Source organism: Scomber japonicus, chromosome 12, assembly GCF_027409825.1.
Source record: "Scomber japonicus isolate fScoJap1 chromosome 12, fScoJap1.pri, whole genome shotgun sequence".
Lineage (NCBI taxonomy): Eukaryota > Metazoa > Chordata > Actinopteri > Scombriformes > Scombridae > Scomber > Scomber japonicus.
In genome coordinates, this window is record NC_070589.1 from 29,184,621 (window position 1) to 29,212,371 (window position 27,751).

General features: G+C 40.4%; 1 protein-coding gene across 1 annotated transcript in view; it reads left to right on the forward strand.

The window, feature by feature from the left end:
* LOC128369424 (cyclin-Y-like) overlaps positions 1 to 26,754 on the forward strand; it is a 274,201-nt gene extending 247,447 nt beyond the window's left edge. Inside the window, exon 12 of the mRNA XM_053330463.1 lies at positions 26,727 to 26,754. The gene's annotated coding sequence lies outside the window, so the exon portion shown is untranslated. The remainder of the gene's footprint in view (positions 1 to 26,726) is intronic.
* The last annotated feature ends 997 nt before the right edge of the window (positions 26,755 to 27,751 follow it).

Below are 27,751 nucleotides of genomic sequence, written 5' to 3' on the forward strand. Positions count from 1 at the left end.
CATAAACGCTCATGATGGGAGTATTTAACCCTCCTGTTGTCCTCAGGTCAAGGAAGGATAGGAGGAAGGGATGAGGAATGGAGGAAGGAAGGAAGGAAAGGAAGGACGGACGGAAGGAACAAAAGTAGTAAGGAGGAAAAGAGGAAGGAAGTAAGGACAGAAGGAAAGAAGGAAAGGAGTAAGGAGGGAGGGAGGAAAAGAGGAAGGAAGGAAGGAAGGAAAGTAGTAAGGAGGAAAAGAGGAAGGAAGTAAGGAGAGAAAGAAGGAGAGAAGGAAGGAAGGAAAGGAGTAAGGAGTAAAGAGGGATGGAGGAAAAGTGGAAGGAAGTAAGGAAGGAAGGAATGAAAGGAGTAAGGAGGGAAGAAAGGAAGGAAGGAGGGAAGTAGTAAGGAGGAAAAGAGGGAGAAGTAAGGAGAGAAGGAAGGAAGGTAGGAAAGTGGTAAGGAGGAAAAGAGGAAGGAAGTAAGCAGAGAAAGAAGGAAAGGAGGTAGGAGGAAAAGAGGAAGAAAGTAAGGAGAGAAAGAAAGGAGTAGGGAGGGAGGGAGGGAGGAAAAGAGGAAGGAAGTCAGGAGAGAAGGAAGGAAAGAAGGAAGGAAGGAAAGGAGTAAGGAGGAAAAGAGGAAGGAAGGAAGGAAAGTAGTAAGGAGGAAAAGAGGAAGGAAGTAAGGAAAGAAGGAAGGAAGGAAGGATGGATGGAAGGATGGAAGGATGGAGGAAAAGAAAGGAAAGAAGGAAGGAAAGAAGGAGTAAGTAAGGAGAGAAAGAAAGAAAGAAAGAAGGAAAGGAGTAAGGAGGGAGGGAGGGAGGGAGGAAAAGAGGGAGGAAGGAAGGAAGGAAGGAAGGAAGGAAGGAAGGAAGGAAGGAAGGAAGGAAGGAAGGAAAAGAGAAAGGAAGTAAGGAGAGAATGAAGGAAGGAAAAGAGGAAAAGAGGAAGGAAGGAAGGAAAGGAGTAAGGAGGGGAGGGAGGAAAAGAGGAAGGAAGGAAGGAAGCTAGGAAGGAAGGAAGCTAGGAAGGAAGGAAGGAAGGAAAGGAGTAAGGAGGAAAAGAGGAAGGAAGGAAGGAAAGTAGTAAGGAGGGAGGGAAGAAAGGAAGGAAGGAAGGAGAGAAAGAAGGACAGTGCTGTAGCAGATGTACATGTATTTCTCATAGTATGGTTCTGTGCTGCCCCCTAGTGGCAGTAATGTGATTAAACCATAAAGAAAGTAAAAACCTGTTTCCCTCTAACCAGTGATTACATAAAGTGAGTTTGAGCATCTTAACATGAAGCAGATCGATTGAAATGAAGTGAGAGAAGCACTGCCTCATATCTGTTATATCTAAGAGTCTCATTCCTCTATATATGAGGAGAGGTGCACTTAAACTATCAGCTGTCTTCTTAATGTGACGCTATTCATCTGTGTAATATAATGCACACTATATATAACTCTGTTAGCTCTTAACATCCTGACCTGAACAGAGCATGGAGATTTATGATGTTGCAGTGCTCATAAAAAGTAAAACCTGATGATTGATGTCTATGAAGTGCTAAATGGAGTCCAGCTGGTATTAATTAGATGCATTAGAGGAAGGGTAGTTTCTCAATTAGGGGTCAACTTTTCTTTTTTTTTAATGGAAAGAGACAAGTTGTGTCTTCATATTTAATAGAGGAAGTGATCTCATGATGTGTTTGCAACCTAAGTGTCTTGTTAACACGGGGGAACTATGAAGGCTTTTTTAACAACTTGAAAAAAGTTATTACAGATAAGAGTCATACTGGATCATGACAATATATTAAATCTACATTCAGATAATAGAAGTCAAGTCAATTTGATTTGTATAGCCAAGTATCACAAAACACACATTTGCCTTATTTATTGATTTATTTATTACTATTTTTATTATTATTATTCATTTTATTTCATTTTTATTATTATTATTATTATTATTATTATTATTATTATTATTATTATTATTATTATGTATTTATTTTCATTTATTCATCTTATTGTATTATTATTTTTTTTTTTTTTTTATTTTATTTGTTTATTTTTTTTCTTCTAATTTATTCTTGGTTATTGTTTTTTTGTGTCTAGATGTTTGTGAAGAAAAAGTTTATACCTTGTTTCTGTGTATTAATCTTAAAATCAATGAAAAATAAGTGTGTGTGTATAACAAAAATTATAATATACATGAAGACATATTTACACCATTATGCCACTTTACCTTTACTATAAACATTCAGACAGTTAGAAGATGTTTCAAGATGCATCTTAATAATATTATAGAGTGAGACTAATCTCCAGGAAAGAAAACTTTATCTCAACCTTTGTATCGTCCTCCCGACTGTTCCTTCTTTCTTCCCTTCCTTCTTTCCATCTATCCCTCCTTCCTCCCTCCCTCCCTCCTTCTTTCCTTCCTTTCTTCCTCCCTCTTTTCCTTTCTCTCTCCATCCCTCCTTCCTTCTTTCCCCTCCTCTTTTCCTCCCTCCATTCCTTCCTTAATTCCTTCCCTCCTTTCCTTCTTCCTTCGTTCCTCCCTCCCTCCTTCCTTTCCTTCCTTCTTCCCTTCCTCCCTTCTTCCTCCCTTCCCTCCTTGACTCGAGGACAACAGGGGGGTTAATTCATAAAATGTAAAGTGTACTCTAAGTTGTGATGTTTATTACACTATAACACTTTAATATATATTTATATATATATATATTATATATTTATATCCCCCCGACAGAATTGTTCATATGTTTCATGATATAAACCTTGATGAATGCTTTAATACTGTCCTCAGTAATAGTAGTAATCTCTCTGTAACTCTATTTATAAACCACAATATCATTATAATCCAGCAGAGGACAATAACATAATATCTCCAACAGGGGGCGCCACAACACAGGAAAAGAATTACAAATGTTGAACTTGTGTTTTATAACGCTGTAATGACTTAAACATATCCACACTCGCTCCACGCCGCGTCTGAGGCTTCTCAAATATGCTTCAAACCCCTAAATTACAGCGGTGTGAATGTTCCAGGGAAACTCTCCGCCACATACATTTCATTTTAACTACATAATAACATTCTCATTGCATAACTCCACAAGGCACCGCTGGACCACTGTATAGCCCCCCTCTCCGCAGCTGCAGTCATACTGTAGATCTGCTCAGTGGAGGCAGAGATAGAGACTGAAGGCTGAAGGTTTATGTTGCTTGGAAAGGGATTTAAATAGTCTGGTTTATATATACATATATATATGTTGGTATGTTGTTAAGTGTGTGTGAAGGCCTGCTGTGTGTTGTTAACCCTCCTGTTGTCCTCGAGAAAGGAAGGAAGGAAGGAAAGAAGGAAGGGAGAAAGGTAGGGGGAGGAAAGAAAGAGAGGAGGGAGGGAGGAAGGAAGGAAGGAGAGAGAAAGGAAAAGAGGAGGGGAGGAAGGAAGGGAGGAAGGAAAAGAGAAAGGGAGAAAAGAAAGAGAGAAGGAGGGAGGGAGGGAGGGAGGGAGGGAGGAAGGAAGGAAGGAAGGAAGGTAACAAAGAGGGAGGGAGGAAGGAAAGAAGGACAGAGAAAAGAAGGAAGGGAGGGAGGTAGGGGGAGGAAGGAAGGAAGGAAGGAAGGAAGGGAGGGAGGGAGGGAGGAAAGAAGGAAGGAAGGAAGGAAGGAAGGTAACAAAGAGGGAGGGAGGAAGGAAAGATGGACAGAGCAAAGAAGGAAGGGAGGGAGGTAGGGGGAGGAAAGAAAGAGCGAAGGAAGGAAGGAAGAAAGGAAGGTAACCAAGAGGGAGGGAGGAAGGAAAGAAGGACAGAGGAAAGAAGGAAGGGAGGGAGGTAGGGGGAGGAAGGAAGGAAGGAAGGAAGGAAGGAAGGAAGGAAGGAAGGAAGGAACCCTAACCCTAACCCATTACTGGATAAACTCACTGTACCTCAGATGAATAATAAGTCATAATTTGAGTCCATATGATACTGAAAAGCCACAAATACTAATACTGCCAACCCTAAACCCTTAACCCCTAAACCCTAAACCCTAACCCCTAATCCTAACCCCTAAACCCTAACCCCTAACCCTAATCCATTCAGACACTTTCAACTATGGAAAAAAAAAGTCTCCTTCCCTCCTGATGTCTTTTTATAAGTTCATAAACTCTCTGTGATGGAAAAACATGGATAGCAGTTTCCATAACGAACACCAACATCTCCACTACCTCCACTACCTCTACCACTCTCACTCTCCCTCCAATATCATTTAATAGTCGTCGTGGTAATTGAGCCAGTCTGTTAGGTGTTATATGTTAATGTGTCTTAATTATAGACTTGACTCTTTAAGACCTTCTCAGTACGGCAAAGAGAGGAGGAGGGGGGGACGGGGGACGGGGGACGGGGGGGACGGGGGGGGGCGGGGTAAAAATGTGGCCTGATATAAAAAGAAAAACACCGAAACATTAAAAAAGATAACCCCACACAATTTTATTAAATTTATATTAATGACTTCATTACTCAGAGCAGATTGGATTAGTATTCTTCTCCAGACCCCTTTTAACATGGAAAACAAATGGATTTGAAGCTAATGTTTTCATAATGAGCGAGACCTTTTTTTTTTTTTTTTTTTCTTTTTCCTTCCTTCCCTCCACTCTCATACGAGCTCAATCCAGCTGGTAATATCTGTCAGACAGGCTAAAGTGTGGAATAGATTCATGCCCACAAAAAGACTGATAAAATCCTTATCTGTGATTAAAATTCACTCTCTCATCATTAATATGCTTATTAGATTTTTTTTTTCTTCTTCCTCCAACCTCTTTTTATTTGATGGAGAGATTATTACAGTTTGTGTTAATGGTGTATTGTGGCTTCCGCTCGTATCTCCACACCATCCCCATCCCCATCACCATCACCATCGGCTCAACGTGAGTCCGGGCCAGCGTGAAGTTTCAACACCGACAGCCGATTTAACACCGCCCTCCTACCTTCCTTCTTTCCTCTGTCCTTCTCTTCCACCCTCCCTCCCTCCCTCCCTCCCTCCCCTCCTTCTTTCCTTCCTTCTATTCCTCCCCCCTACCTTCCTCCCTCCTTCTTACCTTCTTTCCTCCGTCCCTCCTACCTTCCTTCTTTCCTCTGTCCTTCCTTTCTTTCCTCCTTCCTTCCTTCCTCCCTCCCTACCTCCTTCTTTCCTCCTTCCTTCCTTCTATTCCTCCCTCCTTCTTTCCTTCCCTCCTTCCTTCAATTCCTCCCTTCTTCTTTCCTTCCTTCCTTCCTTCAATTCCTCCCTCCTTCTTTCCTTCCTTCCTTCCTTCTACTCCTCCCTCCTTCTTTCCTTCCTTCCTTCATTCTATTCCTCCCTCCTTATTTCCTTCCTTCCTTCCTTCATTCTATTCCTCCCTCCTTCTTTCCTTCCTTCCTCCCTCCTTCTTTCTTCCCCCCTACCTTCCTCTCTTCCTTCTTTCCTCTGTCCTTCTTTCCTTCCTCTCTTCCTTCTTTCCTTCCTTCTTACCTTCTTTCCTCCGTCCCTCCTACCTTCCTTCTTTCCTCTGTCCTTTCTTTCTTTCTTCCTTCCTTCCTTCTATTCCTCCCTCCTTCTTTCCTTCCTTCCTTCCTTCCTTCTATTCCTCCCTCCTTCTTTCTTCCCCCTACCTTCCTCTCTTCCTTCTTTCCTTCCTCTCTTCCTTCTTTCCTTCTTTCCTCCGTCCCTCCTACCTTCCTTCTTTCCTCTGTCCCTCCTACCTTCCTTCTTTCCTCTGTCCTTCCTACCTTCCTTCTTTCCTCTGTCCTTCCTTCCTTCCTTCCTTCCTTCTTTCCTTCCTTCCTTCCTTTCCTTCCTCCCTTGACTCGAGGACAACAGGAGGGTTAATATCCCACATATAGAGCAATACCTCTTGCAGAAACTTTTACCGCCGCTTTATGTGTCACGTAGATCAGAGGTGAGCTGAGTCTTTGAAGGTAAAGAAAGGAGAGAAAAGACATACATTACTGACCTTTTAAAAGAAACACTCCATTGACCTATAAGAGAGTGAAAGATTTCTCCCTCCGAACCTATGACAATCATTTTGACCGGGCCTTTCAGCTCTGACCTTTTTCTCAATGAAGCTTTTAAAATGTTAGTTGGACACCGGTTGGCCTTGTGGTCAGAGCCGGAGAGTGCACTGTACCCCTAAAGGTTACAGATCCAATCCTTAGTGAACAGCTTACTCCCTCTGGGTTCAGAAAAATATGGAGCTAACATTTGATCAGTGACAGCTTTATGAGGGGAACATTTTGAGGCCTGGAGTTGAGTTTTATTGTCTGCTGCCACTTGTGTTAGCTACTGAAGCCCCTCACTCCACATGTTTATGTTTCACTTAAGACTAAAAGGAGCTGAGAGGTAGTTACTACTGGAGCTTAGAGTATTAGACACAACCTGCCAATCAACTCACAACTCACAACACAGGGTCTTAATCTTCCTGTCGTCCTCCCGGGTCAAATTGACCCCGTCTGTTTTGACTGTTCCTTCTTTCCTCCCTTCCTTCCTTCTCTCTTTCTTTCCTACCTCTCTCTTTCCTCCCTTCCGTCCTCCATCCCCCTTTCTTTATTCCTTCTGTCCTTCTATCCTTCCTCCCTCTTTCTTTCCTTCCCTCCTCCCTTCCTCCCTCCTTATTTCCTTCCTTCCTTCCTTTCCTCCCTCCTTCCCTCCTCCCTTCCTTCTTTCTTCTGTCCTTCTTTCCTTCCTTCCTACCTTCTTTCCTTCCTCCATCCCTTTTTTTCTTCCTTCTGTCCTTCCATCCTCCCTCCTTATTTCCTTCCTTTCCTCCCTCCTTCTTTCCTCCCGCCTACCTTCCTCTGTCCTTCTTTCCTACCTTCTTTCCTCCTTCCCTCCTACCTTCCTTCTTTCCTCTGTCCTTCCCTTCTTTCTTCCCTCCCTCCTACCTTCCTTTGTTCCTTCTTCCCTTCCTTACTTACTTCCTTCCTCCCTCATTTCCTTCATTCCTTCCTTCCTCCTTCCTTTTTTCCTTCCTTCCTCCTTTCCTTCTTTCTTCCTTGACTCGAGGACAACAGGAGGGTTAATATCACACATATAGAGAAAATACCTCTTGAATACTTCCTAAGAGGTGTTGTACTCCAGGAAAGAAAAGAATAAATTAACTTGAGAGAAAGAAATGACTTGTTACAGTTTCTGTAATATTGTACAAAGTATTGTAAAGTCTTCAAGGGGTAAGAATACTCCATCAGAAGTGTTTGTTGGAGGGTCAAATGGCTTTCCACCCACATCTTGTATAGGGCTTGTGTCACTTCTATAACTTCTTCTAAAACCGACAATCCATCACTCACACCTACTTATTGCAGTAATTGACCAGTTGCAGGTGAGAAAGGAGAGGAGTCTGAAGGAGTTTGAAATCCTTTCTCTTTTTTTCATTCTTGCCTCGAACAACCATTTCTGTCAACCAATGGGCAACACGACAAAGGCGACTGTCCAGGAGCGACTGTCTGAATGTGCTCACCACAGGCCCTGGATTTAAACTGTGATGACTGTGATGCCTTTTCACTCCACTTTCTGATGTGATAAAGTAAAGACTTGATTTCCAGTGTGGTCGGACAACATGTAGTACAAATCAGTTCTGATCTGCCATAAACTGACCCTCAGTTTCTTATTTTCTAGATAGGATTGTTTTATTTGTTATTTTGGCCTTGGTCCACCCTGAAGTTTCGGTTTTGTATTTTATTTATATCTATAAATTTACTTATTGATTTGTGTAAATACATTTTCCTTATACACATACACTAATTTCGATTGTGGCTACTCAGGAATTGGGGAAGATGGGGCCTATTCAGGTTATGCCCTAGACACCCCTAGACTGGTGCATAACACATGTTAACCCTGTTCCTCTAATTCAATATGTCAGGGGTGTCAAACATGCGGCCCGTGGGCCAGAACCGGCCCGCTGAGGGGTGCAATCCGGCCCACTTTCCTTTCTGTGTTCTTTTCCTTCCTTCCTTTCTTCCTTCTGTCCTTCCTTCCATCTATCCTTGCTCCCTACCTTCCTTTTATCCTTTTTTTCCATTCCTTCCATCTGTCCTTCCTACCTTCCTTTTTTCCTTTCTTCCTTCCATCTGTCCTTCCTCCCTTTCTTCCATCTGTCCTTCCTACCTTCCTGTTTTCCTTTCTTCCTTCCATCTGTCCTTCCTCCCTTTTTTTCCACCTTCCTACCTTTCTTCTCTCTTTCCTTCCTTCCCTTCTTATTTCCTTCCTTTCTTCCCTCCATCTATTTAATGATCTGGCCCACATGAGATCAAATTGGTCTGTATGTGGCCCTTGAATGAAAATGAGTTTGACACCTCTGATATATGTATATGAATATGTGTATATCTATATGTATGTATGTATAGCACATTTTCTACATGTTTTTTGAAGTCCAGTGCTTTACAGAAGTCTGAAAGGCTTACAACAAGACAGTAGATATATAGGCAGTAAAACTATGGGAGCCTAATAACCGTAAAAAAAATAAATATAACGAGGGAGGAAACAATAAAATAAAAGTAATATAAGAGACAGAATACAATAAAACCATTTTAAAAAAACAAACAATAGCTGTAAAACGCTCCATAAAATACTTGAAGAATGAAAACAGACATTTATTTATGTGTAACTGTTGTACAGCTTTTACTTTATCTTACTGCTGCTGCTAAGTATCAGACCAGCGTTTTACCTTTTATTCATTAGTTTGGCTTTTTTTCAACCTAATGAATACTAGATGAAAGTAAAGCTATACCTTCTGCAGCAGGGGTGTCAAACATGCGGCCCGTGGGCCAGAACCGGCCCGCCGAGGGGTGCGAGCCGGCCCACTTTCCTTTCTGTGTTCTTTTCCTTCCTTCGTTTCTTCCTTTCTTCTGTCCTTCCTACCTTCCTTTTTTCCCTTTCTTCGTTCCTTTCTTCCTTCCATCTGTCCTTCCTCCCTTCCTTTTTTCCTTTCTTCCCTCCATCTGTCCTTCCTACCTTCCTTTTTTCCTTTCTTCGTTCCTTTGTTCCTCCGTTTCTTCCATCTGTCCTTCCTTCTTTCCTTCCGTCTGTCCTTCCTACCTTCCTTTTTTCCTTTCTTCATTCCTTTCTTCCTTCCATCTGTCCTTCCTACCTTCCTTTTTTCCTTTCTTTGTTCCTTTCTTCCTTCCTTCCATCTATCCTTCCTCCCTTTCTTCCTTCCTCCGTTTCTTCCATCTGTCCTTCCTGCCATCTGTCCTTCCTACCTTCCTTTTTTCCTTTCTTCCTTCCATCTGTCCTTCCTCTGTTTTTTCCATCTGTCCTTCCTTCCATCTTTCCTTCCTACCTTCCTTTTTTCCTTTCTTTGTTCCTTTATTCCTTCCATCTGTCCTTCCTCCGTTTCTTCCATCTGTCCTTCCTTCCTTCTGTCCTTCCTGCCATCTGTCCTTCCTACCTTCCTTTTTTCCTTTCTTCCTTCCATCTGTCCTTCCTACCATCCTTTTTTCCTTTCTTCGTTCCTTTCTTCCTTCCATCTGTCCTTCCTCCCTTTCTTCCTTCCTCCGTTTCTTCCATCTGTCCTTCCTTCCTTCTGTCCTTCCTGCCATCTGTCCTTCCTACCTTCCTTTTTTCCTTTCTTCCTTCCATCTGTCCTTCCTACCATCCTTTTTTCCTTTCTTCCTTCCATCTGTCCTTCCTCCCTTTCTTCCTTCCTCCGTTTCTTCCATCTGTCCTTCCTTCCTTCTGTCCTTCCTACCTTCCTGTTTTCCTTTCTTCGTTCGTTCCTCCGTTTCTTCCATCTGTCCTTCCTTCTTTCCTTCTGTCTGTCCTTCCTACCTTTCTTCTCTCTTTCCTTCCTTCCCTTCTTATTTCCTTCCTTTCTTCCCTCCATCTATTTAATGATCCGGCCCACATGAGATCAAATTGGTCTGTATGTGGCCCTTGAATGAAAATGAGTTTGACACCTCTGCTCTACAGTATATGTACTAACTGCATGTGTAGTGACATTTGACTCAACTTAAACACTTTTGAGGATTCTTTGGATAGTCTTGAGAGAAATCTCTGAATATATATCTTCACCGCACTCAAGCAGCTCAAAGCAAAACGATAATAACACGAGCACTTTCAGAAGTTTCTATTTTCATTTGACATGTTTATGTTCAGTGTTTTCCATCTCTGAAGTGCTTTGCTGATTTGCTGACTTTCCACTTAGCAATTCATACATCTCATCTAGTGTATTATGTTCCTAAAAGGGGCAAGTGCATTTCAGTATACTAATTACATATCCAGCTACTAATGTGTAGTATAATAATCTATTGTCACTGGGGGGATGTTGGATGTCTATAATGAAATTAGTGCACATATGGGTTGCTATCAGCCTGATTATAAAAGTTTTGGAGAATTGAATAACTGAATATAAGTGAACATGATATGCCCCCCCGCCACCCTCCCCTCCTCCATATCATGCATTGCACGCACTGCAGTCCTGTCAGTCAGTGTATTAAACACACACAGACCCTCTGCTCTGCTGCAGTTCTCTTCCCCCCTCGTTCACTGCATGCTGATTTTCATTTCAGTGCTCACAGTAGGTGCCAAGGAACCGATTCCCAGACTTAATGCTGGGCTCATTTCCCAGGTCAAGACTTTATTGATTGATATAGAGTACAATTACATAACCCGCTATGCATATCCCCCCGCCAGTTATTAGTATAATTTCCTTTATTACGCCCTCTGTGAACTCTGAGGGAGCGCCGCGGGCCACGAGCCGGGACTGCTTCTTTCTTCTGGCTGTCGAGTATTAAAGTCCTGACCTGTGATTTCAAAGTGTCACAGCTGCCAGAGTCGTTTAACTGTGACAATTACATGACTTGAAATGACAGCATGATTCTGTCTCTTCTATTTCTTATGTCTTGCTACCGCTCTTGTCACAGCTTGTGAGGTAAAATAAGCTCTATAATGAGAAGTAATAATATTAGATCAATATGTCCTGTACCTAATGTTCTAGCACAGTGAGAAGAAAAGTACTCTGTAAGTAATCTCTTTTTTTGTACAAACAAGTGGAAATATCTGTCAGGCAGAATAAGATAATTTTAGTTTTTTCATTAAGACTTATTTCAAAAGCGTTCTTCTTAAAATCACCAGATTCAGAGCTGAACAACTAACAGCAGTGGAAGAAGTACTCATATAGTTATGATGTAGTATGCAGTATTACAGTAAAAGTACTGCAGTATTATGAGTGATGTAGTATGCAGTATCACAGTAAAAGTACTGCAGTATTATGAGTGATGTAGTATGCAGTATCACAGTAAAAGTACTGCAGTATTATGAGTGACGTAGTATGCAGTATTACAGTAAAAGTACTGCAGTATTATGAGTGATGTAGTATGCAGTATTGCAGTATTACAGTAAAAGTACTGCAGTATTATGAGTGATGTTGTACGCAGTATTACAGTAAAAGTACTGCAGTATTATGAGTGATGTAGTATGCAGTATTACAGTAAAAGTACTGCAGTATTATGAGTGATGTAGTATGTAGTATTACAGTAAAAGTACTGCAGTATTATGAGTGATGCAGTATGCAGTATTACAGTAAAAGTAGTTATATATTATTATATATGACATCATTAGATTATTAATAGTGAAGCATCAGTGTTAGAGCAGCATGTTACTGTTGTAGCTGCTGGAGGTGGAGCTAGTTTATACTACTTTATATACAGTTAGCTAGTTTATACTACTTTATATACAGTTAGTTAGTTTATACTACTTTATATACAGTTAGCTAGTTTACACTACTTTATATACAGTTAGCTAGTTTACACTACTTTATATACAGTTAGTTAGTTTATACTACTTTATATACAGTTAGTTAGTTTATACTACTTTATATACAGTTAGCTAGTTTATACTACTTTATATACAGTTAGCTAGTTTATACTACTTTATATACAGTTAGCTAGTTTATACTACTTTATATACAGTTAGCTAGTTTATAGTACTTTATATACAGTTAGCTAGTTTACACTACTTTATATACAGTTAGCTAGTTTACACTACTTTATGTACAGTTAGCTAGTTTATACTACTTTATATACAGTTAGCTAGTTTATACTACTTTATATACAGTTAGCTAGTTTATACTACTTAATATACAGTTAGCTAGTTTATACTACTTTATATACAGTTAGCTAGTTTACATTACTTTATATACAGTTAGCTAGTTTATATACAGTTAGCTAGTTTACACTACTTTATATACAGTTAGCTAGTTTACACTACTTTATATACAGTTAGCTAGTTTATATACAGTTAGCTAGTTTATATACAGTTAGCTAGTTTACACTACTTTATATACAGTTAGCTAGTTTATACTACTTTATATACAGTTAGCTAGTTTATATACAGTTAGCTAGTTTACACTACTTTATATACAGTTAGCTAGTTTATATACAGTTAGCTAGTTTACACTACTTTATATACAGTTAGCTAGTTTACACTACTTTATATACAGTTAGCTAGTTTATATACAGTTAGCTAGTTTATATACAGTTAGCTAGTTTACACTACTTTATATACAGTTAGCTAGTTTATACTACTTTATATACAGTTAGCTAGTTTATACTACTTCATATACAGTTAGCTAGTTTACACTACTTTATACAGTTAGCTAGTTTACACTACTTTATACAGTTAGCTAGTTTACATTACTTTATATACAGTTAGCTAGTTTATACTACTTTATATACAGTTAGCTAGTTTACACTACTTTATATACAGTTAGCTAGTTTACACTACTTTATACAGTTAGCTAGTTTACATTACTTTATATACAGTTAGCTAGTTTATACTACTTTATATACAGTTAGCTAGTTTACACTACTTTATATACAGTTAGCTAGTTTACTCTACTTTATATACAGTTAGCTAGTTTAGTCCAGTGGTTCCCAACCTAGGGGTGGGGCCCCTCCAAAGGGTCAGCAGATTCATGTAAGTTCTGACTTTTTCTTGATTTTTGCTGAAATATTGGATCATTCGAACATTTATTGAAATGAAAGCATGTGAGAAGTTTAGGGGGAAAAATCACTATTTGGTGGAGCAGTAAACTCATTGAAATGTGAGCCCGACTACACACTGCTTTTTGTAAGATATCAAAAGAGGTTTCATCTTTAACAATGTGTTGTATTTTAAAAGCTTGTTATATTACCCATTGTGTCAAATCTTCATCTGAAAAGTAACTAAAGCTGTCAAATAAATGTAGTGGAGTAGAAAGTACAATATTTCCCTCTGAAATGTAGTGGAATGTCGTGTCTGTCGCCCATGGCAACGTGCTCTCTCATCACGTACCTCAAAATTGTGCGTAATTATAGTATTTGAGTAAATGTACTTTGTTACTTTCCACCGCTTACTACTACAAAAGGTTTGTGGAAAAATCTTCTCATCGATCGTCTGAAGTCCTCGTTCCCAGTTTGGGAGAAGTTTGGGATTTCGAGACGACCATCCTGTTTTGTCTGGTTTTTGGTTACCATGACTTGTTTATTATTATTTTCTTGACATTTCATTGGGTCTGGCCTTGCTCAGATGTTCCCAAAAGATTGATCACTCTCTGTTACAGCCGGCTAGTTCTTTCCTTTGTGCTTTGTTGCTTTAACTTTAATGATGTAATTGTTGTTGCGTTTGGAAAGAACTGATGAAATGGTTGAGACCAGGTAGCTGTCAGTGTAAAATAAATGTGTAATGTAAGTGTAAATGTCACAATGTGCACTTGAGACATCTCTGATAGTGTGTGTGAATCTCGTGTTAAATGGGTTATTATAATTAATGGAGAATAGATGCTGGCAAAATACTGTGTAATGCAATCCTACAGTACATTTCCCAAATTAAATTCCTATATATACAATATGGTACAGATGGTAAATTATCCATCAGTAACAGTGTAGTCTGTGTAGATGTATTTTATTATAATTCACCAAAAAAAAAAGAGAATTTATAAAGGCATAAAAGCATAAAAATAAAGGAATCTGTAATGTTTTAAGTTGAAATATGGTAATTTATTAGAAACAGGCTGCAGAGAAACTAAAAAACAGTGCATATAGTTTCAAATACGCCCACTGGAAACAACTGCAACACAGTAGAAGAAGAAGAAGAAGAATAGATACTAAACTAATATTGTACAAATTATAATATAGTCTTGCTCTCTCTAACTATGCATGTGTGTATATATATTGTGTTTGGATAATGGGTCGTCCTGCCGGGTCAAATTGACCCTGTCTGTTTTGACTGTTCCTTCTCTCTTTCTTTCCTTCCTCTCTTTTTCCTTCCTTCCTTCCTTCCTCCCTCCCTCCCTCCCTCCTTCTCTCTTTCTTTCCTTCCTCCCTTTCCTCCATTCCTTCTGTCCTCCCTCCTTGCTTCTTTTCTCCGTCCTTCCTTCCTTCCTTTCTTCCTCCCTTCCTCCTTTCCTTTCCTCCCTTCCTCCTTTCCTTTCTTCCCTCATTTCCTTCTTCCCTTCCTCCCTCCCTCATTTCCTTCCTTCTTCCTCCCTTCCCCCTTTCTTCCTTCCTTCCTTCCTTCCTTCTGTCCTTCCTTCCTTCCTTCCTTCCTTCCTCCCTCCTTTCCTTCCTTCCTTCTTCCTCCCTTCCCCCTTTCTTCCTTCCTTCTGTCCTTCCTCCCTCCCTGCTTCTTTCCTTCCCTCCTACCTTCCTTCCTTCGTTCCTTCATCCCTTCCTTCTTTCCTTTCCTCCCTTCCTTCCTTGACTCGAGGACAACAGGAGGGTTAAAGGCAGTTTATGCAACCTAGTTACTTCTATAATAAAGTCATAATGTATATACAGTAATTGTCCTGGTGAATATAGTAAAGTATATATATAGTTTTATATCTTGCATATTGCTTTGAAGAGGAGAGTAAATTACATTAGTTGATTGTTTGGGAACATTTTCATTCAACCAGATGTCTGTGACTCATCATATCAAGTACCTTTAATAGATATACTTTAGAGCACAACATCATGCAGAGGCAAGCTAATAAGATTTTAGCTTTAATTGACATCAACCATACAGGACTTCTAAGGCCTTAAAAAGTTTTGTACTTCCAGCAGTTAGTGCTTGCCATGCTTTAGATGTTTTTATCCTGTATAGTTTAAAAGCGGATAGATTCACTCATTTCAACACACTGCGATTTAATTCATGACAAGTCCTGAAACTGTTTCAGTGACAAATCCTTTCATTCCACTGGCAGATTTTTTTTTCCTTTCCTCTTCTTCTTCTTCTTCTTCTTCTCCCACTTGCAGTAAGAGTGATGAGAGAAATAAGACTCAATAGTAGATCAAAAGATTAACTGGGGCCACCGGGTCGCCAGCTCCTCCACTGTGGATCACAGCTTTTACTGCTGCTGAGTAGCTGAGTATAAAACATAGATCAAACTTCCCCAGCGAGCTTGTCTGTCTGTAAGTAACCATCACTATGTAAACACCGCTTGTCATCCCCATGGTTTTTTTGGGCGCAGAGCCGCTGGCCTGTGAGGTCTGTGTTATTGTGGTGAATGGATGGGAAGACTCACACACTCAAAACAAAAACACACACCCTTATGAGTCATCCAGTGTCTCTGTTTAGTTACTGGGCTTTTTCGGTTGTACAGGGAGTGTTCTTGTGAGACGGAGCCGCCCAAACGCACGTGGAGAAACATGTGGATTTGCAGGCGGGTTCATCTCCTTGCAACAGAGTGCATAATTTTAGATTCTCGAGTGTCAGCATGGCAGCAAGTATGAACACATGCAAAACTACTGTTAGAAGAAAGATTTTTGAAGACTGTAAAAGGCAAACATGTTGGTTTAGATTGATGAATTATGCCAATATTGAAATTCTTGCATGCAAAATAAAGGTACTTGTCAGCTTTTCCCTCAAGAGTAATGTTTCTAAAATTCATTACTATCAATTTCAAAATAAGACACTGGTTTAAGAATAATGTTCATAGATACTGCCTTCAAGAGAGAATGCATTTTCACCACTTCACAAGTATTAAAATAACCACATGTGAAAAAATACCACAGTAGAAGTATCTGTTCTTTATCTCAAGTGTCAGCATGGCAGCAAGTATGAACACATGCTAAACTACTGCTAAAAGAAAGATTTTGAAGACAAACTTGTTGGTTTAGATTGATAGATTATGCCAATATTGAAATTCTTGCATGCAAAACAAAGATACTTCTCAGCTTTTCCCTCAAGAGTAATGTTTCTAAAACAGCATTTAGACACACAAATGAAATGACTATCAATTTCAAAATAAGACACTGGTTTAACCTTCCTGTCGTCCTCACGAGGCAAATTGACCCTGTCTGTTTTGACTGTTCCTTCTTTCCTCCCTTCCTTCCTTCCTTCCATCTGTCCTTCCTTCCTCCCTCCCTCCCTCACTCCTTCTCTCTCTCTTTCTTTCCTCCCCCCTACCTTCCTCCCTTCCTTCTTTTTCTCTGTCCTTCTTTCCTTCCTTCCTCTTTTTCTTTCTCCTTCCTGTCCGTCCTTCCTTCCTTCCTTCGTCCTTCCTTTCCTTCCTCCCTTCCTTTCCTCCCTCCTTTCCTTCCTTCTCCCTTCCTCTTTTCCTTTCTTCCTTATTTCCTCTGTCCTTCATTCCTTCCTTTCCTCCTTCCTTCCTCCCTCCTGTCCTTCCTTCCTTCCTTTCTTCCTTCCTTCCTTCCTTTTCCCTTCCTTCCTTCCTTCCTTCCTCCCTCTCTCCTTTCCTTCCTTCCTTCCTCCCTTTCCTCCTTCCTTCCTTCCTTCCTTCCTTCCTCCCTCCCTCTCTCCTTTCCATCCTTCCTTCCTTCTTCCTGCCTCCTTTCCTCCCTTCCTCCCTTCCCTCGAGGACAACAGGAGTGTTAAGAATAACGTTCATAGATACTGCCTTGAAGAAAGAATGCATTTTCACCACTTCACAAGGCGGCGACTAGTATCAAAATAACCACATGTGAACAAACACCATAGTGGAAGTATCTGTTCTTTATTTAACTGATGCGTTACACCACAGGGCCTTCACCAGAGTGTGTTACCAAACACATAACCCTGTGAGAACTACACACAACACATGTGGCCAACAATAAAATGGTCAACAAACTACCACACAAACAATCACATTTGAAAAAGAGAGTATATTAAAAAAAATCCTCCTCATCCATTCCTGTCGGAGTCAAGGGTTTAGAAATTATGACTCCAGACGGCATATTTCCCTTTTCAGAGGAAGTTAAAGTCATTCTCCAAATACCAAAGAAAGTCAATCATTGAAAAGCTTTGCCCAAAAAAATGTGTGACCACTGGGTGTTTTTGCATATCTGCTATAGTTGGAGTTTCTTTTCTATCATTTAGTGGTGAATGCTCTGCTAGCATGGAGAAGCTACACATCACATGTTTTTTGTTCTACAGGCTATTTTTATATTTTTTAATTTCATTTTTTAATTTCATCCGTGACTGGATGAAAAACACTTTTTGTTTGTGTGTGTGTGTGTGTGTCATGAATTTGCAAGTTGACACACTGCAGAATATAAAAAGTGACAACCCTGATAAAAATCTACTTTAAATTGTTAAACTGTTTTTGCAAAAACAACAAGAAGTTTTCAGACATTGTAGGTGCAAAAAAAAATAAGATCTATTTTGAACTTTCTTTCTTTACATCTATAAATCCCCCAACTTTATAAATCCCTGGAAAACACCTTTTAGATCATTCAGTGTCTTTTTTTAGTTTCCTCTACTTGTAAAGAAGCATTTATTCGATCGCTCCGTTCACCTTAAAGGACATGCATGGTGTTTTCCGGAGACAAACCGCAGAACATGAAGCGGTTCTCTTTCTGAAAAACAGCTGACATTTTCATCGAAACCCTTAAAACACACACACACACACACACACACACACACACACACACACACACACACACACACACACACACACACACACACACACACACACACACACACACACAGGTTTCACTTCCTCGCTGCCTTTCCTACTCTCTCTCTCGCTCTCTCATTCCCCAACACACACAAAAACCACAAATAAAACACAAAGATTCACACATGTGACACAAATACATCCTCTCTCTCTCTCTCTGTCTCTCTGTCTCTCTCTCTCTCTCTGACTGTCTCTCTCTCTCCTTCTCTCTACCTCTCTCTCTCAGACTGTCTCTCTCTGTCTCTCTCTCTCATCTCTCTACCTTTCTTTCTCTCTCTCTCTCTGTCTCTCTCTCCTTCTCTCTACCTCTCTCTCTCTCCTTCTCTCTACCTCTCTCTCATCTCTCTACCCCTCTCTGACTGTCTCTCTCTCTCCTTCTCTCTCTACCTCTCCTTCTCTCTCTCTGCCTGTCTCTCTCTCTCCTTCTCTCTCTCTCTCTACCTCTCTCTCTCCTTCTCTCTACCTCTCTCTCTCTCTCTCTCTGACTGTCTCTCTCTCTCTCTTTTTTCTCTCTCCTTCTCTCTACCTCTCCCTCTCTCACTCTCATCTCTCTACTTCTCTCTCTCTCTGCCTGTCTCTCTCTCTCCTTCTCTCTCTCCTCTCTCTACCTCTCTCATCTCTCTCTCTCCCCTTCTCTTTTTCTCTCTCTCTACCTCTCTCTCTCCTTCTCTCTACCTCTCTCTCTCCCTCTTATCTCTCTCTTTTTCTCTCTCCTTCTCTCTCTACCTCTCTCTCTACCTCTCTCTCTCTCTCCTTCTCTCTCTCTCTCTCCTCTCTCTCTCTCTACCTCTCTCTCTCTCTCTCTCTCTCTCTCTCTCCCCCCCTCTCCCTCCATCACTTACAGAAGCTCTCATGCTGACATGCCTATTCATGTAGGGGGCGTTGTTATTAACAGAGCACATTAATAACAATACCGCAGGGCTCCCATTGTCTCCCAAACATAATTATATTATCCATCATGCTTCTCCGTCGCGCTGACACACATCGAAACACGGCTGGGGAGTCTCGCTGGGGCTGCCGGTCCACCAGCATTACCATAGATAATGCTTAATTATGCTAATTCGATTGCAATCATTTTGAACAAAATGACAACATGCTTGAGCTAATGAATATTTATAAGACACGGGGTAAGAAGTTAATTGTGCTTTATGAGTGTGCAGAGGGGAAGTTGTGTTTGGGACATGTGGATGTGGAAGAGATGACTGGACTGCGGGTGCGGGAAGGAAAGGAAGGAAAGGATGGAAAGGATGGAAAGGATAGAGGGAGGGAAGCGAAATGGAAAACCTTAGCAACTGATGATCTGTCACTGACTCATCTGATGGCGTTCACAGACTGGAGGTGCGCTTGATTTTAACTCCATCAATGTCCCGGATAAACCAATGAGAATGTAATTAAGAGATTGATTTCAAATTGGATTTTTTCTTTTTTTTTCTTCTTCTTCTTCTTTCAAAGTCATGACTCAATGTCATATTCAGTCTATAGTAGAAAGTAGAAAGTATTTTGTCAGCAATACCTTCAATCCAAGTATGATGATAATAATAATAATAATAAGGCTAAATTTGGTATACTGTGACTAGATCATCAAGAGCAGATGTCACTTGATCAGCTGCATCTAATTTCAATCACTAATTAATGTTGAACTGCTCATTTATTTTTCAACCGTCATTACCCAAATTTAGTCGTCAAACATATTCATTAAGTCATAAAACGTTGGCAGCAGAAGCAATGATTAAAAGGTTGAAAGTTAAAGAGACAGTTTACCTGATTACATTTAAAACACTCAATGAGAACATCATATTTACACTATAATTATTCCCAAATAGACTTGTTTTATAGGCTGAAAGTTGTTATAGTTATCAAAATTAAAGAACTACAAAGATAGATGAAGCTATAGAAGTAATATGTGAGAATAAAGTTTTTTGGGGTAATTTGGGTGAATTAACCCTTTAAGTCTTTTGTAACTGCACAACTTCAATATAAATGATTTTAAAGCAAATCAAATCATTATTTTATGCTACAATCTTATATTTAATGCTCTATTCTTCCTATTTTTCTGCACTTTGTTTTTATTTTTTATATTTTTATTACTATTAGTGGAGTAGTGAGGGGTGTGTGGGGGAGTTAATTGTATGTTTAAATGCTTAGGTTTTATTTATTTTTCTCAAATTGCATGTTTTTATGTCTTTTGTTTCTAATTCTTACTGTTAAATGCTTGTTTTATGTAAAGCACACTGAGTTGTGTATGAAATGTGCTATAATATAAATAAAGCTGCCTATATGGTATAATTTAGATTATGAGTAATTTAACCTAATGATGTCATGTGATTTAAAAAGGGAAGAAAAGAGAAAAGAAACAGGTAATAACAACTAAAGTGATTAAAAAAGAAAATAATCAAATAAGACTGATGTCCTTATTGGTTAATATGTGTTTTAACCTACTAACACTACTCTGAAGAACAACCAGCTATCCTCCACCTCACTGTGACACGACTAAGGAAAGATCGGCCACCACCTGCGAGTAGCATCCAGCTGCAGCCCCGGAGCAGAAGCCCCTGATGTGACTAAAGCCCCTGGCATGACGGGAGTGACGTAGAATACCAGAAATTATGTTTTTGTGAGGATACATGGTCTTCATGACTTGCCTGATTAACCCTTTCACACACAGTGGTCACTACAGTGGACAGCTACTCAAACAGCTGTTTTCTTATATATGCATGATGTTATTATCATGTAATGTAATTTGATGAATAAGAAACTTTTTTTTCCATGCTTAAAGATTAAATAAGAACATTTGGGAAAAAGATCCTGCCTCGGTTATCATGATTGAATGAAACTGTTAATTGGTTTTATTCTGTTGTTAATGATTTTTGTTGTTTTTTTTGGCCTCTTCATATTTATCATGTTTTACTGAGTAATGTTATTTGATGACTAAGACAATTACGTTACTTTTGTTTCATGCTTAAAGAGAAATAAAAACACTTGACTGTGGTTGTCATAATTCATTCATGAAAGGGTTACATAAAGGTAAAATACATATAAATGGACAATTCATACACGCTATATTAAGCAATTCTGTCTTACTAAAAAAAAAAAAAAGTTGACTTGCAGGATTAAATAAAGGTAAAACAAATGAGGGACGATTCAGAGACGCTATGTTAAGCTATTTTAATTTGAAAAAAGAAGCCACTTCCTTCATGCCAGGGGCTTTTGTCACATCAGGGGCTTCTGCTCCGGGGGCTTCAGCTGGATAATATTGCCACCTGCTCTTCTTTGACCTTCTTATTGCAGCCTTGTATCTCAACACCTGAAGATCATGCGGATCCATGACTAACATGTTCATTCATTGTATGTGAGGAGGACACACACGCGAGCTGTGAAACCTGGCTTGTTTGTTGTTACCTCACCTGTTTACAGGGACATAGGAGTACTTCTCAGCAGCATCGGTTGTCATGGTTACGCTATACCTTTATCCAGTGCCTTTCTCCCCCCCCCCCCCCCTGTGTAAGGACCTCAGAGCTTCTGTGAGGAAATTCACATCTTTGAAATGGACATCATGTCTCAAGAGTGCCAAGACTTCCATAACCTTGTTTTTTTTTTTCATTTCATCAAAGAGACTAAGTGAGGGGAAAAGGTTGTCATGTTCAAAGTTACGCTCTGGAGGGTCTTCCACTAGCTCGACTATAGACCAATGCCTACTTTTGCTTCGTCTCCTAAGCCAGCTTGAGGGAGATGTGTGTGTGAACTCAGCAATGGAGCTCCATATGATACACAGAGTTGCTGCAAGGGTCCAACAATTTATACCCAAACTGAATTGGTTTGTCCCTTATGAATTGATTTCAACCATGCCTGCTATAATAATGCATCCTGCTTTCGTCAACCGATAACCATTTTAGATATGGCATCATTTTGTACGACTCATTTGGTGCACTGATGATGGGCTGCACTTTGTAGAAAGGGTCATTTGTGGCCTTTGAGTTATCCAGCAGATGGATTAAAGCCATTATCTCATCAAAGTGATTCTTTCTCATTGCATTTGAGATGGTTTTATTGTGGTAATCAGGGTCAAATGACCAAAACATGTGCTGCCACAACACACAACTGCAGAACCAAACACAAGAAAGTCAGCAACTCATCCGTGTTCATTGCAAGCAGTGGTGTGCACAAGGGGGGGGGGGCATGGGGGGCGGTCGCTCTCTTGAGAGCCAAAATGCGTGCTAAGGTGCCCTCTTGGGAGCCAAAACGCGTGCTAAGGTGCCCTCTTCGGAGCCAAAACGCGTGCTAAGGTGCCCTCTTCGGAGCCAAAACGCATGCTAATGTGCCCTCTTGGGAGCCAGAACGCGTGCTAATGTGCCCTCTTGGGAGCCAGAACGTGTACCAAGGTGCCCTCTTGGGAGCCAAAATGCGTGCCAAGGTGCCCTCTTGGGAGCCAAAACGCGTGCTAAAGTGCCCTCTTGGGAGCCAAAACGCGTGCTAAGGTGCCCTCCTGGTTGACAAAACACACTAAACTGCCCTTTTGGGAGCCAAAAGGCGTGCTAAGGTGCCCTCTTGGGTGCCAAAACGTGTGCTAAGGTGTCCTCTTGGGAGCCAAAACGCGTGCTAAGGTGCCCGTCTTGGGAGCCAAAATGCGTGCTAAGGTGCCCTCTTGGGAGCCAGAACGCGTGCTAAGGTGCCCTCCTGGTTGGCAAAACACACGAAACTGTCCTCTTCAGTGGCGAGAACGTGCTGTATGTGCCCTTCAAGAAGTCTGTGCACGCAACTGATTGCAAGTATCTTCCTTTTTGGTTTGTGTTGAATAGGTATTTGAAATCTCAGCAGTGAGCTCCCCTCACAGTAGGAGGGTATACATCATCAGACACAAATCATCTGGATCAGGTTCAGTTTGTTTTATGCGCTCCGCTGCAGTTGCCATAGGTCATGAAATCAGGAATTCTGGATGTGGTCGGTCTGTTTGATCTTTTAAAAACATTGTCCCTATTTTACATATTTTGAAAGAGATGTGTTCTCTTTTTTTTGTGGCGTCATGGGGTCTCATTTTCCTCAGGGCATATCCTTTTTCAGGCTGGTCGCTGTGGGAGACTTGTCAAGGTATGGCAGTGGGGGTGAGTTTGCTTTGACGTCAACTGCTGAAGGAATGTGTGGGGGAGCGGTGGGGGGTTAGGGGGGTTGGTTAAGTTAGGTGAAAAGGTTCCCTATCTGCTGAACCATCGCAGTCACTTTTTATTCACCTCATTTGTCAAGTGAAGGAATGACGGTGATGCTGCACACAGGATTTGGGGGGTTAAGGTTCGTCTAGGAGGTCCAACATATGTCTTATACCTACTTCTTTTTGTAGAAGTCTGGGTAATACATCCTCTTCCAGACGTGCAAGCAGGAAGTAAACTCATCTGGTCATGTGACTTTTCACACTAGTCACATGACATTGATATATTTGAAACAAGACCCTCTTGCCCAAAGCTAACAACACTTTTTAAACTTATGACTGGAGGGATTAAATTTACTACTATACATATATACACTGCAAAAACTAAAATCTAAACTAAGATTAAATATGTTAAATTAAGGCAAAATATGCTTGTTCTTTGGTATTATAACTTATTATTAAGTTCTAGCTTAAAATGAGAATCACCATAACTCTCTAGGTCAGGGGAGTCAAAGTCATTTTCATTCAAGGGCCACATACAGACCAATTTGATCTCAAGTGGGCCGGATCATTAAAAAGATGGGAGGAAATAAGGAAGGAAGTAAGGAAATAAGGAAATAAGAAGGGAAGGAAGGAAAGACAGGCAAAAGGAAGGAGGAAAGAAAGGTGGGAAAGAGAGATAGTGAAGGACGGACAGACAGAACGAAGGAAGGAAGAAAGAAAGGAAGGAAGGACAGATGGAAGGAAGGACAGAAGGAAGAAAGGAAGGAAGGACAGATGGAAGGAAAGACAGAAGGAAGAAAGGAAGGAAGGACAGATGGAAGGACAGATGGAAGGAAAGACAGAAGGAAGAAAGGAAGGAAGGACAGATGGAAGGAAAGACAGAAGGAAGAAAGGAAGGAAGGAAGGACAGATGAAAGGAAGGACAGAAGGAAGAAAGGAAGGAAGGACAGATGAAAGAAAGGAAGGAAGGACAGATGGAAGGAAAGACAGAAGGAAGAAAGGAAGGAAGGACAGATGGAAGGAAGGAAGGAAGGAAGGAAGGAAGGAAGGAAGGAAAAAAGCACTGGATGGCAAGTGGGCCGGATCGCACCCCTCAGTGGGCCGTATCTGGCCCACGGGCCGCATGTTTGACACCCCTGCTCTAGGTGTTATATTAACACTGCCAGCTGAATCTCTTATTTCAAGCATCTTATCCTTTTAATCTCTGAACATATTAATAGTAATTAATAGGTGAGATAAACACTAGTTTTAAGACATAGTGGGGTTTTTGAGACTAGATATATAGTAGATAGATCATTTAGCTTATTGTGAGTAATACATTCCTCATTTCATTACTTTATTTTCTTGTTTTTTTAAGCCAAGTTTTTGCAATGTACATTATATATTGCTTTGTTGTTCATACTAAAATACACCACATTAGTTTTATTGTTCATTTTGCAGATTTATTCATCTTTATAACTCAAGTATATGTACTTTTTTTATGGTTTAACTGTATTTTGTGCTGGTGCTTAGTCCGTATAATGGCAATAAAAGTGAATGTCATCAAATTTAATCTAATTTGATTGAACATTATTTTGGCTGTCATTGTGTGTTGGGGAGGAGAAGGCTAACAGTTCACAGAAACAGTGATGTAATTTGAAGTTCCTGCTTTAAAAACCTTTTAAAAACATAAAGCTTTTCTTCATGACCAGTAAAGCTTTCCTGTTGGATAAATCAAGCATGTTGGAAAGCTTCAAAAGCAAAACCTCACAGACTCAGACAGTTGGATGTTACATAAATAGAGGGTCTGATTTGCATGGTTTCCTCATCTGTAAGGAAGCTGTGATTTCTCTGTTTGAATCAGTGAGTGTAGGTGAAGTGGACAGATGAGTAAATGCTGTTGTAAAGCTGCAGACTTCAGGAGATTTCTCTTGAAATTACAGACAAATGCCCTTTGACTTGTCTTACTCTGACTCACTCGAATCTCTCTCTTTCCTCTTTTTCTTCTTCCTCTCACACAGACACACACACAAACACACACACAGATGGACACACACTATAGCATATATCCCTTTAGTGGTAAGTGCTGGTTTAAATTTCAGCCAGACCATTTCTCACTGTCAGTAATGCACATAACTCGAGCACAGAGTCAGGGCTGATGGTTAACACGATTACTTATTATGCCCTTCTATGAGGAGGGAAATGAGATTAAAAGTTGCCCTTTTACATCTTAGGGAAACAGCAGCCCAGCGCACGGCAGGCCGTGTCAGGTGATGGCAGCTCACTGCAGAGAGCAGCTCATAATCCATCTTGATCTCATTAGGACGGCACGGCTGATTTTTACTGAAATGTTCCTTTAGATTCTGCCACAGGAATGCAGACTTTTTTTTGGTTCAGACGATGCATCCGTACTTTTAGCTGACTAAGCGAATGGGCTGGGTGCTGCACACGCCAACGTTGGCTGGAGTTGGCAAGAAAAGGAGGGAGACAGAGAAAGTGTGTGTGTGTGTGTGTGTGTATGTGTGTGTTGGTTTATTCCTATACTTAAGAGGTCTGGTGTCCCGACAAGAGTAGAAAAATAACACTAATCCTCCAAAGTAGGGCTATTCCAGCCAGTCTAAATATATTTATGGGGTTAGGGATTAGGCTTTGAGTAGAGAGTTATGATAAGTTTTAGTTGAGGGTCAAGGTTTGGATTCAAGGTTCTCATAAGTATAGTTATGTAACAGAACAGGCAATAAATATGGAGTAAAGAATGAAGAACAAGATAGAGGAGAGAAAGAGAAGAGATTTAAAAAGTGAGTGTAGGGGTAAGGCTGATCCCATAGCATGCAGAGAAAGATAATGTACAGAGATAGTGAGACAGGCAGAATGATAGGAAGAAAAACTCATAGATTTAACATGAATCAACTTGCCAAGATTTAACATGAACCCACGAAACTCACGTACACTGTTCACTGAATGAAGAGTTTCACTTCCAACATATTGAGTTCCCATTCAAATGTCATGTCATCTGCGGTTGTTGCATAATATCTGGCTGTGCTGCATGAACATGTGTGTGTGTGGAGTGTGTGTGTGTGTGTGTGTGTGTGTGTGTGTGTGTGTGTGTGAGAGTGTGTACAGTATATGTGTGTGTGATTGCACACTGGGGGGCACCGTTCTACAGTCCTGAAGAGGCTCACTGAGTTTGTTGTTAGGGGTTTCTGAAAAGCATTGAAGCCATTTAAAAGCACTATGAGATATTTGATTACCAAAATAAAAGCTCAAGTTTATTTGAATGTATCCATAAATGTATCCTGCTACTGTCTGTGCCTATTTAACCCTCACACTAACTAATGAAATTGGCAAGTGATTGTACTTCCAGACATATTGAGCATGTGTCAGGTTTACTTTATACAAATTATCTTAATGTGCAGGAAGACAACTTTGCTCTGATTTCATTAGCTGTTTTAAAGGCTATATAATCAGTTTTATGCAGACTATGCCTTGTCAAATGTTTCTTGCTTCAGGGTTTCTTTTTATCTGATCATTTCGTGACATAATTCATATTGACATAAGTGGTACTTATTGAAATTACTGAAATTTTCTGGCAATGGGATGATACATCTAGAATTAAGATACAATGACTTACAATACATTGGATTTATGACTGCAGGACAATTGATGGTACTTTTATATTTTTGCAGGCCTTAAGTTTCTCCATGAATAACTCAGAGCAGTTTGCAGTCTCTGCTACAGTAAAATAGGCATCTCAAAATCAGCTGCTGTTCTTGGCTTAAGGCAGGGGTGTCAAACATGCGGCCCGTGGGCCAGAACTGACCCGCCAAGGGGTCCAATCCGGCCCACTTTCCTTCCTGTGTTTTTTTCCTTTCTTCCTTCTGTCCTTCCTCCCTTTCTTCCATCTGTCCTTCCTACCTTCCTTCCATCTGTCCTTCCTACCTTCCTTCCATCTGTCCTTCCTCCCTTTCTTCCATCTGTCCTTCCTCCCTTTCTTTCTTCTGTCCTTCCTCCCTTCCTTCCTTCTGTCCTTCCTCCCTTTCTTTTATCTGTCCTTCCTCCCCTTCTTACCTTTCTTCCATGTCCTTCCTCTCATCTGTCCTTCCTCCCTTTCTTCCTTCTGTCCTTCCTCCCTTCATTCCATCTGTCCTTCCTCCCTTTCTTCCTTCTGTCCTTCCTACCTTTCTTCCTTCTGTCCTTCCTACCTTCCTTCCTTCCTTTCTTCCCTCCTTCCTTTTGTCTTTCCTTCCTAACCCATCTTATTTCCTTCCTTCCTTCCTTCCCTCCATCTTTTTAATGATCCGGCCCACATGAGATCAAATTGGTCTGTATGTGGCCTTTGAATGAAAATGAGTTTGACACCGCTGGCTTAAGGCATAGAGGTAAGGGAAAGAGAAGATGTTGCTACTGCTAATCCTGGCAGCTTCAGGTACAAAACTCAATATGAAGAATCCAATCTGCTCAAAACTGCACTTTTTTCCATGTCTTAAATTTAAACTTTTACTCACATTTGTCTCTTTGCATTCACTCTTTCAGAATATACGATGTTGTACTGTACGATAATCACATGGTATGGTAACTGGTCTGTTAAATTGCTTTTTTTGATGCAGAAAGCTAAAGACATGGAAGTGAGAATAATAATAATTCTCCTGGTAATTTCTGGGCCTCTCTTCAGGTAATACTGCTATAATCCCAAGCAGCAGGAACAGTGCTGGCCTGTGAATATAACCTGTATATAAAGATACAAGATTTAGCCAGGTGTGATATCACCCATTGGTTTTACGCTACTGGGAACACTGAGAGGTGCA